The sequence below is a fragment of the Delphinus delphis genome, chromosome 1 (assembly GCF_949987515.2).
Source record: "Delphinus delphis chromosome 1, mDelDel1.2, whole genome shotgun sequence".
In the NCBI taxonomy this organism is placed as follows: Eukaryota; Metazoa; Chordata; class Mammalia; order Artiodactyla; family Delphinidae; genus Delphinus; species Delphinus delphis.
Genome location: NC_082683.1, coordinates 109928738 through 109948195, shown reverse-complemented (window position 1 = coordinate 109948195; position 19458 = coordinate 109928738). Strand labels below are relative to the sequence as shown.

General features: G+C 39.3%; 2 long non-coding RNA genes across 2 annotated transcripts; both read left to right on the top strand.

Annotated features, from left to right (window-relative positions):
- The first annotated feature begins 5499 nt into the window (after window positions 1-5499).
- LOC132422643 (uncharacterized) lies at window positions 5500-6986 on the top strand. Its single transcript, XR_009518866.1, has 2 exons — window positions 5500-5637; window positions 6391-6986. It is a non-coding gene; the product is annotated as an uncharacterized lncRNA (long non-coding RNA).
- Window positions 6987-12493: 5507 nt separating this feature from the next.
- LOC132422639 (uncharacterized) lies at window positions 12494-13980 on the top strand. Its single transcript, XR_009518864.1, has 2 exons — window positions 12494-12631; window positions 13385-13980. It is a non-coding gene; the product is annotated as an uncharacterized lncRNA (long non-coding RNA).
- Window positions 13981-19458: the final 5478 nt, after the last annotated feature.

The following is a 19458-nucleotide window of genomic DNA, read 5'->3' as shown; positions in this document are numbered from 1 at the left end:
GTATTTTGTTTCTTTGAAAACCTGCTTTTAGCAATATCATATCATAATTTTGGTTGATTTCTATCCTTCTTCGATCCAAATTTCAGGCTCTCACAACCAGTGTTATGTGAATTTTGAGTTATATCGATGATTATTTGTATATAATTTCAAATCCAGGTTATTTTCTTAATTATTGCTTGATTGATTTGAGGAACAAATTATTTAACTCCTCAGAAGTTCAATCCCTTTACTAAAATGTGGGGAAAATCACCTTTACAGTGCCAACTGGCTTAGGCATAAAATTTACATGAATGTGTGTAATTCAGTTGCCACAATGCTGGGCACATAATTAGCACTTTGTGAGGTGGCAACTCATCATTATCTCTGTCATCATCACTGTCACCACCATCACCATGTTTGCTCTAGCAGGAAAGAGGCTCAGACATACCGAGCACAGCACATACGGAGATTCTTAAAGTATATTACACTTTCATATTCTGTGTTCCTCTTCTTTTCCAACTTAACCGTATTTATAACATCATGTGACACATTAAATGCTTTGGGAAATTATTGGGATATTCTGCATAAAATTATAGTAGTTCTGAATTCATGGGTAGTACAAATAAAGGGAAGTGTAAAGGGTCCTTGCCAGGCAAAGTGCTGCCTGCTCTCCATGTACACAACACGTTCTTCTTACTGCAAAACTCAACAACCTCAGTGTCTTATTATATTTTCTCACGTCTGAAATTACTTTCCTGACTGATTTGACCCCACTTTGGGGGGACACTTGGGTTTCCAATGTTTACCTAGATTTACAAAATGACTGTTGCTATGCAACTTGTTTTCTAAGTGTATAGCTTACAGATCCAGTAAGCCGTGAAAAGGGTTGTGTTCTTTAAGCATATCTCTTCTTGTGGTCCTAGAAGTAAAGGAGTCCAAGATGCCAGAACTGCAGGAAAAAAGAAGATGTCCAGATTACTGCCCAACGCTTAGCAGACTATTACATGAGGGAGAAATCAACACTGATATTTGGGAGTTGTCTCTCCTCTAGCTAGTGTTATTTGACCTGACACAGAAATTACTCTTTGAGGTGGGAGGCTTCTATAAAAAAATCTTAAAATTATGGCATTGGCTTAGAGTCTGGAGGTGGTTGGCAAGGAATCTGATATTGGAATCCATAAATGTGGTGATACATTTGATTCAATGGCAAAATGTTTGCAGTAATGGTTGTCCATGGTATTCTGAGATGCAGACCAAATATTGGTCACTTGTTGATTTGACCAGGGTATTTCAATTAATGTATGTTCAGAAAAAAATTTCTGGTTGGCAGTTCAGAAATAAAGAAAAATGGAAAGAAAAAAATAGCCCAGATATTCAGAAGCTTGATGAATTAGGAAACTCAACACTTGTAAGCCCTAAAATGTAAGATATGTGATTAGAAGTGGTTTTGAACTTGAAGTCCAATTTCAGTTGACTGTACCAACAGAGAAAAGAGGCAGAAGTGGTAGTCTATCCACCTGTGTGTCAGGGAGCCTCATGGTAGTTGAATTATGTTCAGGGATCAAGGCAGGAATTTAATCAGTCCAGAAAATTACTTCCAGAAGAGGACCTGAGTGAGGTCCCTGGGACAGAGAAATGATTGGAAGAATGAATTATGTCAGGTGTCTAATAAGTTTTTGAGGGAATTGACAACTAAATAAAGTATGTGCCAAAACAAAAAACACTGATTTTTCAAGAATTGTAACGACTTTCCAGCCCTCCTTTCCCCACTTTCCACACTACCTACTTCGGATGTGGTCAGTATAGGTGACTAGAAGGGATTATCCACTGTGAGGTGGATACAAAGCCCGCAGAGAAGAATTGTTAAGGGAAGCTCTCTCAGAGAGTAGTATCAGAGCCTAAGAGAGGCAAGGAGGACAAGGCACACAAAGATTCTGAAACTTTCTTACGGTTTTGTAGGATGGTTTTTCTTTCACCTTTTCCATCCGGTATTATTGAGGTCGTATTGACAAATTAAACTGGACATATTTGTGGTGCATAATGAGATGATTTGACATATGTGTACTTTGTGCAGTGATTACCACCATCAGTCACTTAATACATTAATCACTTCACCATTAACTATTTAAATATGCCTATGTCCGTGTAATTGTGTGTGTGTGTGTGTGTGTGTGTGTGCGTGATGAGAATGCTTAAGGTCTATTTTCTGAGCAAGTTTCAACTACACAACTGAGTGTTATTAACTAGACTCACTATGATGTTCCGTAGACTCCCAGAGCTTCTTCATCGTATGATGCAGGTTTGTACCCATTGTCCAACATCTCCTCTTTTGCCGAACCCCTCAGCCCCTGCTGACCACCACTCTAGTCTCTGTTTCTGTGACATCTTTGAGTTTGGAAACACATTCCTAAATAAACAATGGCTCGAAGAAGAAATAACAAATAAATAGAAAATACTTTGGGATGAATGAAAATGCAAATAAAACGTAGAAGACCTTTAGGGATAAATGTGATGCAGTGCATAGAGAGCAACTAACGGCTGGAGGCATCTATGTTGCAAAAGATAAAGGATCTCAGATCAGTAAGCTGAAAGACATGTATGCATGTCTGTGGGTTTATGAAAAGAGAAAACACCTAACACTAAATAGAGCAAAATATAAGCAGTGATTTTTCTTGGCAGTTTATTAGATGTGTTCATTTTTGAACAACTTTATGTTTTCCCAATTATATATTATATACTGTAATTTCATTTTTATAGCCATTTATTATAATATTTAAATGGTTTATAGTAGTGAAGATGTGGCTGAGCTTGAGAGAAAGGTTAGGTCCTGGTCTTCTGGCACATGCTTATCTGGTGACTCTTCTCAAGTCTCAAGTGTCTCCTCTTTCTCTTCCTCTCCTCTTCATTCTCCTCTTCTTCCTCCTTTTCCATTATAAAATGACATTCCTAAGAAGCTTCCTGATTAATTGCCCAAGACACGTTACTAGGTCAGTTCTTCCTTCAGACTGCAGGTAGAATATGAAAGATAGGAAAGGATTATTACTAAATGCATGGGCAACATGTCAGAGTACCAACTTGGACAGTTATGTTGTATATATGGGGCAGTGAAGGTAATATGGCAGGTTGAGGGTTCTGGAGGGTTGAAAAGGAAGACTGAGAATAAACAGTGAAAACCTTTTCATATTACTGTCTTCAAAGCCATAAAACATGTTTGGAAAGAGCAGAAGAAAGCAAGTATTTCAGGTGAGCCCTAAGTCCATATTTCATCTAGATTTCAGACCTTAGAGCTCTGATCTTCTCTCCACTCCCGACCCCACTCTCAATCACTTATATGTGATGCTGTGAGTCTTAAATGGTATCTTATATCTATTTTTGGTTTCACACAATTGAAACTTGATATTTACTTATGGAATACAAGGGATTTATTTGCTGATAAAGGAATTTTAAGCACACGACGGCACTCTAGGGCAGTGTTCATGTCAGGTGAGAGGGACACCCTGATTCCATGAAACATGTGTTCCCACATTCCACAGTAATATAAAGTGAGAGTTGCAACTTTATTTCTAAACCAGACAGGGCCCTTCACCAGCCACGGCCCATCACGAGAAGCTTCAGTGCCCAAGGGGGCAGCAGAGAAAAGAGTAGTGCTCAGGTCCAGGAGAGAAGAGAGGAACTGTAGAAGAACTCCTGACAGCTGAATCTCTGAAAAGGTAGAAATAAGGTATTTGGAGAACATGCTAGGGCACTGGTTCCTGAACTTCAGTTATTTTCTAAAAGTTCATTATATTTGTCATAATTCCACATCAGAGGTGTCATGTAATAATAGTATTTTTTTACTTTAACTTCACTTTATAATAACTTTGAAATGTTTTAATTTAATTGACCATACGTAATCTTGTACATGATAAGCCAGATGAAATATTCAAATTAAATATTGTAATGTATAAATATATATATATATATATATATATGTAGAAAGAGAGAGAGAGAGAGAGAGAGAGAGAAATGTGTTACCGAAAGTGAGAGACAGTGTGAGAGAGAGAGAAAGAGAGAGAGAGAGAGAGAGAGATTGAGAGAGAGAGAGAGATTACAAAGTTTGGTAAACTCAAAATCTGCAGAGCTGAAAGCCTGCTGGAAGCCCATCCAACAGGGTAATCGTCTTTTACCTCGGTGACGGTCAGCCTTGTTCTATTGAGGAGGTCAGTGGATTGGAAGAGCAATTCCCAGCTTAGAGAAGGCAACTGCCTTTACTCAGGCCACTGATGTAAATAATACTCTCTTGCAAAAGCATCCTTACAGAAACACCCAGAATAATGTTTGACCAGTTAACTGGGGACCATATGCCAGGGAAGCTGACCCATAAATTAACCGCCAAACCTTCCTTCCAGCACACCGACAAATTCTATGAAGAAAGTAGAGCAGGAAATAGGCTTATTTGACATATGTTCCACAGTGAGCAAAATGGAAAATGTAAAACGTAGGTTAAAATTTTAAGAAACTTATTATTAATCATTAAGAAGTTGTATATGAATGGCAATGAACTTCAGTGACTGCATTTTTAATAATGGGATATCAACTTTCTCTGTAATTTACCCTTAGACTTGATGTGAAACAAAACACGTATTTAAATAATTCGTAACTATTAAATACATATAAAATTAGTGACTTGAATGGCATTGCATATTAGATAGGGTTTTCCAAAAATTTCAAAGGAACAGGAAGCCAGAATATTTAAACACTCCTCTGAGCTTTCTTCAAAAGTTGAAGAAATCCAAAGAGGTCCTTTGGGAGAAGTTAGGTAAGAGCTGGTGGTATGTCACGTTTGGGAGGTATGAGTAAAAGGCTTGGTTTGTATTGTAAGTCTAGGTTCTGATCTGCCAGCTGATTGGAATTATGGTAGACGAAACTACGCTCCTAGTGAATTCCTTGTGGCCGGAAGTGAAACAGATTTACAAAGTTCATAAGAATGTGACTGCTGGATGTTCTTAATTTGAAGGAGCAAAGCAGTGAAAGGGGGTCCCTAGAGGTGACCACTTTACTAAACGTATTTAAGTATCACGGTGGGAAGTCATCGGAGATGATCCGCAACCTTCCCTCAGTCCATTTTAGAAGAGGAGAAGAGACTTCACTTAGCAAGCCATGGATCAAGAGGAAATGCATTATAAGAGGGGCTTGAGATAAAGAGAACGGTGTCACCAGGTAGCCAGGCCTTTCTCAAACCAGTATGTACAATAAAATGGCCACCAGTTCAAGTGCAACTAGGGAGGCAGTTTTAGAAGTCAAGGAAGGTGAAAGATAGAAAAGGGTCATCTTCCCCAATCAAGAAACGGAACGTTTGTCTGCAAGTTAGAGGAGCTTCAAAATCCTCCCACTGCCATAAACCGCTGAAACGGAGAGCTAAGGCATGGACTCTGTGAGTCATGAGAACATAATCTAGTGAGGAGATCCTGGCGCAGGACATTTCCTGTTTTCAGAGTCCCTGCCAAGCCAGTTATGGATGGATTTGCATTTGGTTGGGAAATGACTGAACCAGGCCGGTTTTGGTAGCTCCGCTTCCCCCTGGGTGGGGCAGCAAACACCAATAAAAAGGGCCTCTGCTGCACGACAGTGACAGCTATCCTCCTGCTACTCGAGTTCTGATTGACTTTGGAGAACCTGGTGAGTATGATTCTTCAGTTCAACTTTGTTCTCGGGCCCCCGAATGTTGAGTTTATGCTGGAGACCGCAAATTTGATGGGTCCAAAGTTATGATCAAGAGTATAATGTTACTTAGTGGATGGGAACCTGGAATCTGGGCACAATGTTATATTGTATTTACTAGATTTCTGATACCTAGTTTGAATTCCTCTATTGAACAAGAAATTAAAAAGAAATTTTGACATGAAGGGATAAAGAGTAAAGTATTTACCTTTTTCTGTGCCTTTCTGTTGGACCTCTGCTGTGATTTCAGAGGCATTAATCTTAGAAGGTGTGATGCCCTTACATTCATCCTGAGTGCCCTTTGCTTTGTACATAAGTAATCGTGTCGGGACCTCATGAGAAAAAATGGTGATAGAAATTGCTTGTGAGTTTGCCCAGGATTTTAGAACTTGTGATGGCCTTTTTTAAAGATGAGGTTTTCATTAAAAAAAGAAGAACAAAGAAACCAAAAGAGAAAACACTGCTGGTTTCTTTTAAAAAAAGATATTTTCTTTGGAAATGTTGTATGAGAAAAGAGAAGGTTGTCTCTGGGCTGATGAATAGATTTGCTAAAGAACGAGAGAGAAGTCAGAAATTCATTAAAAGGTATTAAAGAGATTAACACCCATATTTAGAGATTGGAGAGATCCTGTCTATTTGAGTTGTCAAAGCTTTGGGTCTTCTCTCTGAAGGAATTCCTTCTGGTGAACATGGTCATATACTTTCTTTCAGATATTAAGACTCCAGAAAGATGTCTTCTCAAGAGCAGCAGTGCAAGCAGCAGTGCAAGATACCTCCAGTGTGCCCAACAAAGTGCCCTGATCCTTGCTCACCTAAAAAGGGTACAGACCCTTGCCCACCTATAAAGTGCACTGAGAAATGCACTCCTGTGCCACCTCCCGAGCAATGCCAGCAGAAGTGCCCACCCAAGGACAAGTAACAGCTTCAGGTTTTATCTGCCTCTGGAAAGGATAAGGACAATCAGCTCATCTAGTTCCACAGCTCCATCTTCATCTTCTCTTCAAAGCCTATCATGGATACAGGAGAAGCTTTCCACCCTTCAGCCTGCAGTGTGCGTGTGGGGATTCCTGACGGTCAGAGGTTTCCTATCTGAGTCTGCTATGCTGCTTCCCTCTGGGAGGTATCCGAAAAAGCATCCCAGAGCCTCAGAGGGAAGAGCAGCATCTCTCCTCCTGAGCGCCCTCTGAGGATTCTCCCACTGTCTTCTGTGTGTGTCTGTCATCTAGGCAGCGGTTTCTGCCAGATGAGCAATTGTTACTTATCCTCCATTTCCTGAATAAAATACAATTTTTTTTGTGATGGTAAAAGTATTTTGTTTCTTTGAAAACCTGCTTTTAGCAATATCATATCATAATTTTGGTTGATTTCTATCCTTCTTCGATCCAAATTTCAGGCTCTCACAACCAGTGTTATGTGAATTTTGAGTTATATCGATGATTATTTGTATATAATTTCAAATCCAGGTTATTTTCTTAATTATTGCTTGATTGATTTGAGGAACAAATTATTTAACTCCTCAGAAGTTCAATCCCTTTACTAAAATGTGGGGAAAATCACCTTTACAGTGCCAACTGGCTTAGGCATAAAATTTACATGAATGTGTGTAATTCAGTTGCCACAATGCTGGGCACATAATTAGCACTTTGTGAGGTAGCAAGTCATCATTATCTCTGTCATCATCACTGTCACCACCATCACCATGTTTGCTCTAGCAGGAAAGAGGCTCAGACATACCGAGCACAGCACATACGGAGATTCTTAAAGTATATTACACTTTCATATTCTGTGTTCCTCTTCTTTTCCAACTTAACCGTATTTATAACATCATGTGACACATTAAATGCTTTGGGAAATTATTGGGATATTCTGCATAAAATTATAGTAGTTCTGAATTCATGGGTAGTACAAATAAAGGGAAGTGTAAAGGGTCCTTGCCAGGCAAAGTGCTGCCTGCTCTCCATGTACACAACACATTCTTCTTACTGCAAAACTCAACAACCTCAGTGTCTTATTATATTTTCTCACGTCTGAAATTACTTTCCTGACCGATTTGACCCCACTTTGGGGGGACACTTGGGTTTCCAATGTTTACCTAGATTTACAAAATGACTGTTGCTATGCAACTTGTTTTCTAAGTGTATAGCTTACAGATCCAGTAAGCCGTGAAAAGGGTTGTGTTCTTTAAGCATATCTCTTCTTGTGGTCCTAGAAGTAAAGGAGTCCAAGATGCCAGAACTGCAGGAAAAAAGAAGATGTCCAGATTACTGCCCAACGCTTAGCAGACTATTACATGAGGGAGAAATCAACACTGATATTTGGGAGTTGTCTCTCCTCTAGCTAGTGTTATTTGACCTGACACAGAAATTACTCTTTGAGGTGGGAGGCTTCTATAAAAAAATCTTAAAATTATGGCATTGGCTTAGAGTCTGGAGGTGGTTGGCAAGGAATCTGATATTGGAATCCATAAATGTGGTGATACATTTGATTCAATGGCAAAATGTTTGCAGTAATGGTTGTCCATGGTATTCTGAGATGCAGACCAAATATTGGTCACTTGTTGATTTGACCAGGGTATTTCAATTAATGTATGTTCAGAAAAAAATTTCTGGTTGGCAGTTCAGAAATAAAGAAAAATGGAAAGAAAAAAATAGCCCAGATATTCAGAAGCTTGATGAATTAGGAAACTCAACACTTGTAAGCCCTAAAATGTAAGATATGTGATTAGAAGTGGTTTTGAACTTGAAGTCCAATTTCAGTTGACTGTACCAACAGAGAAAAGAGGCAGAAGTGGTAGTCTATCCACCTGTGTGTCAGGGAGCCTCATGGTAGTTGAATTATGTTCAGGGATCAAGGCAGGAATTTAATCAGTCCAGAAAATTACTTCCAGAAGAGGACCTGAGTGAGGTCCCTGGGACAGAGAAATGATTGGAAGAATGAATTATGTCAGGTGTCTAATAAGTTTTTGAGGGAATTGACAACTAAATAAAGTATGTGCCAAAACAAAAAACACTGATTTTTCAAGAATTGTAACGACTTTCCAGCCCTCCTTTCCCCACTTTCCACACTACCTACTTCGGATGTGGTCAGTATAGGTGACTAGAAGGGATTATCCACTGTGAGGTGGATACAAAGCCCGCAGAGAAGAATTGTTAAGGGAAGCTCTCTCAGAGAGTAGTATCAGAGCCTAAGAGAGGCAAGGAGGACAAGGCACACAAAGATTCTGAAACTTTCTTACGGTTTTGTAGGATGGTTTTTCTTTCACCTTTTCCATCCGGTATTATTGAGGTCGTATTGACAAATTAAACTGGACATATTTGTGGTGCATAATGAGATGATTTGACATATGTGTACTTTGTGCAGTGATTACCACCATCAGTCACTTAATACATTAATCACTTCACCATTAACTATTTAAATATGCCTATGTCCGTGTAATTGTGTGTGTGTGTGTGTGTGTGTGTGTGCGTGATGAGAATGCTTAAGGTCTATTTTCTGAGCAAGTTTCAACTACACAACTGAGTGTTATTAACTAGACTCACTATGATGTTCCGTAGACTCCCAGAGCTTCTTCATCGTATGATGCAGGTTTGTACCCATTGTCCAACATCTCCTCTTTTGCCGAACCCCTCAGCCCCTGCTGACCACCACTCTAGTCTCTGTTTCTGTGACATCTTTGAGTTTGGAAACACATTCCTAAATAAACAATGGCTCGAAGAAGAAATAACAAATAAATAGAAAATACTTTGGGATGAATGAAAATGCAAATAAAACGTAGAAGACCTTTAGGGATAAATGTGATGCAGTGCATAGAGAGCAACTAACGGCTGGAGGCATCTATGTTGCAAAAGATAAAGGATCTCAGATCAGTAAGCTGAAAGACATGTATGCATGTCTGTGGGTTTATGAAAAGAGAAAACACCTAACACTAAATAGAGCAAAATATAAGCAGTGATTTTTCTTGGCAGTTTATTAGATGTGTTCATTTTTGAACAACTTTATGTTTTCCCAATTATATATTATATACTGTAATTTCATTTTTATAGCCATTTATTATAATATTTAAATGGTTTATAGTAGTGAAGATGTGGCTGAGCTTGAGAGAAAGGTTAGGTCCTGGTCTTCTGGCACATGCTTATCTGGTGACTCTTCTCAAGTCTCAAGTGTCTCCTCTTTCTCTTCCTCTCCTCTTCATTCTCCTCTTCTTCCTCCTTTTCCATTATAAAATGACATTCCTAAGAAGCTTCCTGATTAATTGCCCAAGACACGTTACTAGGTCAGTTCTTCCTTCAGACTGCAGGTAGAATATGAAAGATAGGAAAGGATTATTACTAAATGCATGGGCAACATGTCAGAGTACCAACTTGGACAGTTATGTTGTATATATGGGGCAGTGAAGGTAATATGGCAGGTTGAGGGTTCTGGAGGGTTGAAAAGGAAGACTGAGAATAAACAGTGAAAACCTTTTCATATTACTGTCTTCAAAGCCATAAAACATGTTTGGAAAGAGCAGAAGAAAGCAAGTATTTCAGGTGAGCCCTAAGTCCATATTTCATCTAGATTTCAGACCTTAGAGCTCTGATCTTCTCTCCACTCCCGACCCCACTCTCAATCACTTATATGTGATGCTGTGAGTCTTAAATGGTATCTTATATCTATTTTTGGTTTCACACAATTGAAACTTGATATTTACTTATGGAATACAAGGGATTTATTTCCTGATAAAGGAATTTTAAGCACACGACGGCACTCTAGGGCAGTGTTCATGTCAGGTGAGAGGGACACCCTGATTCCATGAAACATGTGTTCCCACATTCCACAGTAATATAAAGTGAGAGTTGCAACTTTATTTCTAAACCAGACAGGGCCCTTCACCAGCCACGGCCCATCACGAGAAGCTTCAGTGCCCAAGGGGGCAGCAGAGAAAAGAGTAGTGCTCAGGTCCAGGAGAGAAGAGAGGAACTGTAGAAGAACTCTTGACAGCTGAATCTCTGAAAAGGTAGAAATAAGGTATTTGGAGAACATGCTAGGGCACTGGTTCCTGAACTTCAGTTATTTTCTAAAAGTTCATTATATTTGTCATAATTCCACATCAGAGGTGTCATGTAATAATAGTATTTTTTTACTTTAACTTCACTTTATAATAACTTTGAAATGTTTTAATTTAATTGACCATACGTAATCTTGTACATGATAAGCCAGATGAAATATTCAAATTAAATATTGTAATGTATAAATATATATATATATATATATATATATATATATGTAGAAAGAGAGAGAGAGAGAGAGAGAGAGAGAAATGTGTTACCGAAAGTGAGAGACAGTGTGAGAGAGAGAGAAAGAGAGAGAGAGAGAGAGAGAGATTGAGAGAGAGAGAGAGATTACAAAGTTTGGTAAACTCAAAATCTGCAGAGCTGAAAGCCTGCTGGAAGCCCATCCAACAGGGTAATCGTCTTTTACCTCGGTGACGGTCAGCCTTGTTCTATTGAGGAGGTCAGTGGATTGGAAGAGCAATTCCCAGCTTAGAGAAGGCAACTGCCTTTACTCAGGCCACTGATGTAAATAATACTCTCTTGCAAAAGCATCCTTACAGAAACACCCAGAATAATGTTTGACCAGTTAACTGGGGACCATATGCCAGGGAAGCTGACCCATAAATTAACCGCCAAACCTTCCTTCCAGCACACCGACAAATTCTATGAAGAAAGTAGAGCAGGAAATAGGCTTATTTGACATATGTTCCACAGTGAGCAAAATGGAAAATGTAAAACGTAGGTTAAAATTTTAAGAAACTTATTATTAATCATTAAGAAGTTGTATATGAATGGCAATGAACTTCAGTGACTGCATTTTTAATAATGGGATATCAACTTTCTCTGTAATTTACCCTTAGACTTGATGTGAAACAAAACACGTATTTAAATAATTCGTAACTATTAAATACATATAAAATTAGTGACTTGAATGGCATTGCATATTAGATAGGGTTTTCCAAAAATTTCAAAGGAACAGGAAGCCAGAATATTTAAACACTCCTCTGAGCTTTCTTCAAAAGTTGAAGAAATCCAAAGAGGTCCTTTGGGAGAAGTTAGGTAAGAGCTGGTGGTATGTCACGTTTGGGAGGTATGAGTAAAAGGCTTGGTTTGTATTGTAAGTCTAGGTTCTGATCTGCCAGCTGATTGGAATTATGGTAGACGAAACTACGCTCCTAGTGAATTCCTTGTGGCCGGAAGTGAAACAGATTTACAAAGTTCATAAGAATGTGACTGCTGGATGTTCTTAATTTGAAGGAGCAAAGCAGTGAAAGGGGGTCCCTAGAGGTGACCACTTTACTAAACGTATTTAAGTATCACGGTGGGAAGTCATCGGAGATGATCCGCAACCTTCCCTCAGTCCATTTTAGAAGAGGAGAAGAGACTTCACTTAGCAAGCCATGGATCAAGAGGAAATGCATTATAAGAGGGGCTTGAGATAAAGAGAACGGTGTCACCAGGTAGCCAGGCCTTTCTCAAACCAGTATGTACAATAAAATGGCCACCAGTTCAAGTGCAACTAGGGAGGCAGTTTTAGAAGTCAAGGAAGGTGAAAGATAGAAAAGGGTCATCTTCCCCAATCAAGAAACGGAACGTTTGTCTGCAAGTTAGAGGAGCTTCAAAATCCTCCCACTGCCATAAACCGCTGAAACGGAGAGCTAAGGCATGGACTCTGTGAGTCATGAGAACATAATCTAGTGAGGAGATCCTGGCGCAGGACATTTCCTGTTTTCAGAGTCCCTGCCAAGCCAGTTATGGATGGATTTGCATTTGGTTGGGAAATGACTGAACCAGGCCGGTTTTGGTAGCTCCGCTTCCCCCTGGGTGGGGCAGCAAACACCAATAAAAAGGGCCTCTGCTGCACGACAGTGACAGCTATCCTCCTGCTACTCGAGTTCTGATTGACTTTGGAGAACCTGGTGAGTATGATTCTTCAGTTCAACTTTGTTCTCGGGCCCCCGAATGTTGAGTTTATGCTGGAGACCGCAAATTTGATGGGTCCAAAGTTATGATCAAGAGTATAATGTTACTTAGTGGATGGGAACCTGGAATCTGGGCACAATGTTATATTGTATTTACTAGATTTCTGATACCTAGTTTGAATTCCTCTATTGAACAAGAAATTAAAAAGAAATTTTGACATGAAGGGATAAAGAGTAAAGTATTTACCTTTTTCTGTGCCTTTCTGTTGGACCTCTGCTGTGATTTCAGAGGCATTAATCTTAGAAGGTGTGATGCCCTTACATTCATCCTGAGTGCCCTTTGCTTTGTACATAAGTAATCGTGTCGGGACCTCATGAGAAAAAATGGTGATAGAAATTGCTTGTGAGTTTGCCCAGGATTTTAGAACTTGTGATGGCCTTTTTTAAAGATGAGGTTTTCATTAAAAAAAGAAGAACAAAGAAACCAAAAGAGAAAACACTGCTGGTTTCTTTTAAAAAAAGATATTTTCTTTGGAAATGTTGTATGAGAAAAGAGAAGGTTGTCTCTGGGCTGATGAATAGATTTGCTAAAGAACGAGAGAGAAGTCAGAAATTCATTAAAAGGTATTAAAGAGATTAACACCCATATTTAGAGATTGGAGAGATCCTGTCTATTTGAGTTGTCAAAGCTTTGGGTCTTCTCTCTGAAGGAATTCCTTCTGGTGAACATGGTCATATACTTTCTTTCAGATATTAAGACTCCAGAAAGATGTCTTCTCAAGAGCAGCAGTGCAAGCAGCAGTGCAAGATACCTCCAGTGTGCCCAACAAAGTGCCCTGATCCTTGCTCACCTAAAAAGGGTACAGACCCTTGCCCACCTATAAAGTGCACTGAGAAATGCACTCCTGTGCCACCTCCCGAGCAATGCCAGCAGAAGTGCCCACCCAAGGACAAGTAACAGCTTCAGGTTTTATCTGCCTCTGGAAAGGATAAGGACAATCAGCTCATCTAGTTCCACAGCTCCATCTTCATCTTCTCTTCAAAGCCTATCATGGATACAGGAGAAGCTTTCCACCCTTCAGCCTGCAGTGTGCGTGTGGGGATTCCTGACGGTCAGAGGTTTCCTATCTGAGTCTGCTATGCTGCTTCCCTCTGGGAGGTATCCGAAAAAGCATCCCAGAGCCTCAGAGGGAAGAGCAGCATCTCTCCTCCTGAGCGCCCTCTGAGGATTCTCCCACTGTCTTCTGTGTGTGTCTGTCATCTAGGCAGCGGTTTCTGCCAGATGAGCAATTGTTACTTATCCTCCATTTCCTGAATAAAATACAATTTTTTTTGTGATGGTAAAAGTATTTTGTTTCTTTGAAAACCTGCTTTTAGCAATATCATATCATAATTTTGGTTGATTTCTATCCTTCTTCGATCCAAATTTCAGGCTCTCACAACCAGTGTTATGTGAATTTTGAGTTATATCGATGATTATTTGTATATAATTTCAAATCCAGGTTATTTTCTTAATTATTGCTTGATTGATTTGAGGAACAAATTATTTAACTCCTCAGAAGTTCAATCCCTTTACTAAAATGTGGGGAAAATCACCTTTACAGTGCCAACTGGCTTAGGCATAAAATTTACATGAATGTGTGTAATTCAGTTGCCACAATGCTGGGCACATAATTAGCACTTTGTGAGGTAGCAAGTCATCATTATCTCTGTCATCATCACTGTCACCACCATCACCATGTTTGCTCTAGCAGGAAAGAGGCTCAGACATACCGAGCACAGCACATACGGAGATTCTTAAAGTATATTACACTTTCATATTCTGTGTTCCTCTTCTTTTCCAACTTAACCGTATTTATAACATCATGTGACACATTAAATGCTTTGGGAAATTATTGGGATATTCTGCATAAAATTATAGTAGTTCTGAATTCATGGGTAGTACAAATAAAGGGAAGTGTAAAGGGTCCTTGCCAGGCAAAGTGCTGCCTGCTCTCCATGTACACAACACGTTCTTCTTACTGCAAAACTCAACAACCTCAGTGTCTTATTATATTTTCTCACGTCTGAAATTACTTTCCTGACCGATTTGACCCCACTTTGGGGGGACACTTGGGTTTCCAATGTTTACCTAGATTTACAAAATGACTGTTGCTATGCAACTTGTTTTCTAAGTGTATAGCTTACAGATCCAGTAAGCCGTGAAAAGGGTTGTGTTCTTTAAGCATATCTCTTCTTGTGGTCCTAGAAGTAAAGGAGTCCAAGATGCCAGAACTGCAGGAAAAAAGAAGATGTCCAGATTACTGCCCAACGCTTAGCAGACTATTACATGAGGGAGAAATCAACACTGATATTTGGGAGTTGTCTCTCCTCTAGCTAGTGTTATTTGACCTGACACAGAAATTACTCTTTGAGGTGGGAGGCTTCTATAAAAAAATCTTAAAATTATGGCATTGGCTTAGAGTCTGGAGGTGGTTGGCAAGGAATCTGATATTGGAATCCATAAATGTGGTGATACATTTGATTCAATGGCAAAATGTTTGCAGTAATGGTTGTCCATGGTATTCTGAGATGCAGACCAAATATTGGTCACTTGTTGATTTGACCAGGGTATTTCAATTAATGTATGTTCAGAAAAAAATTTCTGGTTGGCAGTTCAGAAATAAAGAAAAATGGAAAGAAAAAAATAGCCCAGATATTCAGAAGCTTGATGAATTAGGAAACTCAACACTTGTAAGCCCTAAAATGTAAGATATGTGATTAGAAGTGGTTTTGAACTTGAAGTCCAATTTCAGTTGACTGTACCAACAGAGAAAAGAGGCAGAAGTGGTAGTCTATCCACCTGTGTGTCAGGGAGCCTCATGGTAGTTGAATTATGTTCAGGGATCAAGGCAGGAATTTAATCAGGCCAGAAAATTACTTCCAGAAGAGGACCTGAGTGAGGTCCCTGGGACAGAGAAATGATTGGAAGAATGAATTATGTCAGGTGTCTAATAAGTTTTTGAGGGAATTGACAACTAAATAAAGTATGTGCCAAAACAAAAAACACTGATTTTTCAAGAATTGTAACGACTTTCCAGCCCTCCTTTCCCCACTTTCCACACTACCTACTTCGGATGTGGTCAGTATAGGTGACTAGAAGGGATTATCCACTGTGAGGTGGATACAAAGCCCGCAGAGAAGAATTGTTAAGGGAAGCTCTCTCAGAGAGTAGTATCAGAGCCTAAGAGAGGCAAGGAGGACAAGGCACACAAAGATTCTGAAACTTTCTTACGGTTTTGTAGGATGGTTTTTCTTTCACCTTTTCCATCCGGTGTTATTGAGGTCGTATTGACAAATTAAACTGGACATATTTGTGGTGCATAATGAGATGATTTGACATATGTGTACTTTGTGCAGTGATTACCACCATCAGTCACTTAATACATTAATCACTTCACCATTAACTATTTAAATATGCCTATGTCCGTGTAATTGTGTGTGTGTGTGTGTGTGTGTGTGTGTGCGTGATGAGAATGCTTAAGGTCTATTTTCTGAGCAAGTTTCAACTACACAACTGAGTGTTATTAACTAGACTCACTATGATGTTCCGTAGACTCCCAGAGCTTCTTCATCGTATGATGCAGGTTTGTACCCATTGTCCAACATCTCCTCTTTTGCCGAACCCCTCAGCCCCTGCTGACCACCACTCTAGTCTCTGTTTCTGTGACATCTTTGAGTTTGGAAACACATTCCTAAATAAACAATGGCTCGAAGAAGAAATAACAAATAAATAGAAAATACTTTGGGATGAATGAAAATGCAAATAAAACGTAGAAGACCTTTAGGGATAAATGTGATGCAGTGCATAGAGAGCAACTAACGGCTGGAGGCATCTATGTTGCAAAAGATAAAGGATCTCAGATCAGTAAGCTGAAAGACATGTATGCATGTCTGTGGGTTTATGAAAAGAGAAAACACCTAACACTAAATAGAGCAAAATATAAGCAGTGATTTTTCTTGGCAGTTTATTAGATGTGTTCATTTTTGAACAACTTTATGTTTTCCCAATTATATATTATATACTGTAATTTCATTTTTATAGCCATTTATTATAATATTTAAATGGTTTATAGTAGTGAAGATGTGGCTGAGCTTGAGAGAAAGGTTAGGTCCTGGTCTTCTGGCACATGCTTATCTGGTGACTCTTCTCAAGTCTCAAGTGTCTCCTCTTTCTCTTCCTCTCCTCTTCATTCTCCTCTTCTTCCTCCTTTTCCATTATAAAATGACATTCCTAAGAAGCTTCCTGATTAATTGCCCAAGACACGTTACTAGGTCAGTTCTTCCTTCAGACTGCAGGTAGAATATGAAAGATAGGAAAGGATTATTACTAAATGCATGGGCAACATGTCAGAGTACCAACTTGGACGGTTATGTTGTATATATGGGGCAGTGAAGGTAATATGGCAGGTTGAGGGTTCTGGAGGGTTGAAAAGGAAGACTGAGAATAAACAGTGAAAACCTTTTCATATTACTGTCTTCAAAGCCATAAAACATGTTTGGAAAGAGCAGAAGAAAGCAAGTATTTCAGGTGAGCCCTAAGTCCATATTTCATCTAGATTTCAGACCTTAGAGCTCTGATCTTCTCTCCACTCCCGACCCCACTCTCAATCACTTATATGTGATGCTGTGAGTCTTAAATGGTATCTTATATCTATTTTTGGTTTCACACAATTGAAACTTGATATTTACTTATGGAATACAAGGGATTTATTTGCTGATAAAGGAATTTTAAGCACACGACGGCACTCTAGGGCAGTGTTCATGTCAGGTGAGAGGGACACCCTGATTCCATGAAACATGTGTTCCCACATTCCACAGTAATATAAAGTGAGAGTTGCAACTTTATTTCTAAACCAGACAGGGCCCTTCACCAGCCACGGCCCATCACGAGAAGCTTCAGTGCCCAAGGGGGCAGCAGAGAAAAGAGTAGTGCTCAGGTCCAGGAGAGAAGAGAGGAACTGTAGAAGAACTCTTGACAGCTGAATCTCTGAAAAGGTAGAAATAAGGTATTTGGAGAACATGCTAGGGCACTGGTTCCTGAACTTCAGTTATTTTCTAAAAGTTCATTATATTTGTCATAATTCCACATCAGACGTGTCATGTAATAATAGTATTTTTTTACTTTAACTTCACTTTATAATAACTTTGAAATGTTTTAATTTAATTGACCATACGTAATCTTGTACATGATAAGCCAGATGAAATATTCAAATTAAATATTGCAAGGTATAAATATATATATATATATATATATATATATATATATATATAAAGAGAGAGAGAGAGAGAGAGAGAGAGAGAGAAATGTGTTACCGAAAGTGAGAGACAGTGTGAGAGAGAGAGAAAGAGAGAGAGAGAGAGAGAGATTGAGAGAGAGAGAGAGATTACAAAGTTTGGTAAACTCAAAATCTGCAGAGCTGAAAGCCTGCTGGAAGCCCATCCAAAAGGGTAATCGTCTTTTACCTCGGTGACGGTCAGCCTTGTTCTATTGAGGAGGTCAGTGGATTGGAAGAGCAATTCCCAGCTTAGAGAAGGCAACCACCTTTACTCAGGCCACTGTTGTAAATAATACTCTCGTGCAAAACATCCTTACAGAAACACCCAGAATAATGTTTGACCAGATAACCGGGGACCATATGCCAGGGAAGCTGACCCATAAATTAACCGCCAAACCTTCCTTCCAGCACACTGACAAATTCTATGAAGAAAGTAGAGCAGGAAATAGGCTTATTTGACATATGTTCCACAGTGAGCAAAATGGAAAGTGTAAAACGTAGGTTAAAATTTTAACAAACTTATTATTAATCATTAAGAAGTTGTATATGAATGGCAATGAACCTCAGTGACTGTATTTTTAATAAAGGGATATCAACTTTCTCTGGAATTTACCCCTAGACTTGATGTGAAACAAAACATGTATTTAAATAATTCGTAACTATTAAATACATATAAAATTAGTGACCTGAATGGCATTGCATATTAGATAGAGTTTTCCAAAAATTTCAAAGGGAAAGGAAGCCAGAATATTTAAACACTCCTCTGAGCTTTCTTCAAAAGTTGAAGAAATCCAAAGAGGTCCTTTGGGAGAAATAAGGTAAGAGCATGTGTTATGTCACGTTTGGGAGGTATGAGTAAAAGGCTTGGTTTGTATTGTAAGTCTAGGTTCTGATCTGCCAGCTGATTGGAATTATGGTAGACGAAACTACGCTCCTAGTGAATTCCTTGTAGCCGGAAGTGAAACAGATTTACAAAGTTCATAAGAATGTGACTGCTGGATGTTATTAATTTGAAGGAGCAAAACAGTGAAAGGGCGTCCCTAGAGGTGACCACTTTACTAAACGTATTTCAGTATCACGGTGGGAAGTCATCAGAGATGATCCGCAACCTTCCCTCAGTCCATTTTAGAAGAGGAGAAGAGACTTCACTTAGCAAGCCATGGATCAAGAGGAAATGCATTATAAGAGGGGCTTGAGATAAAGAGAATGGTGTCACCAGGTAGCCAGGCCTTTCTCAAACCAGTATGCACAATAAAATGGCCACCAGTTCAAGTGCAACTAGGCAGGCACTTTTAGAAGTCAAGGAAGGTGAAAGATAGAAAAGGGTCATCTTCCCCAATCAAGAAATGGAACGTTTGTCTGCAAGTTAGAGAAGCTTCAAAATCCTCCCACTGCCATAAACCACTGAAACGGAGAACTAAGGCAGGGACTCTGTGAGTCATGAGAACATAATCTAGTGAGGAGATCCTGGCGCAGGACACTTCCTGTTTTCAGAGTCCCTGCCAA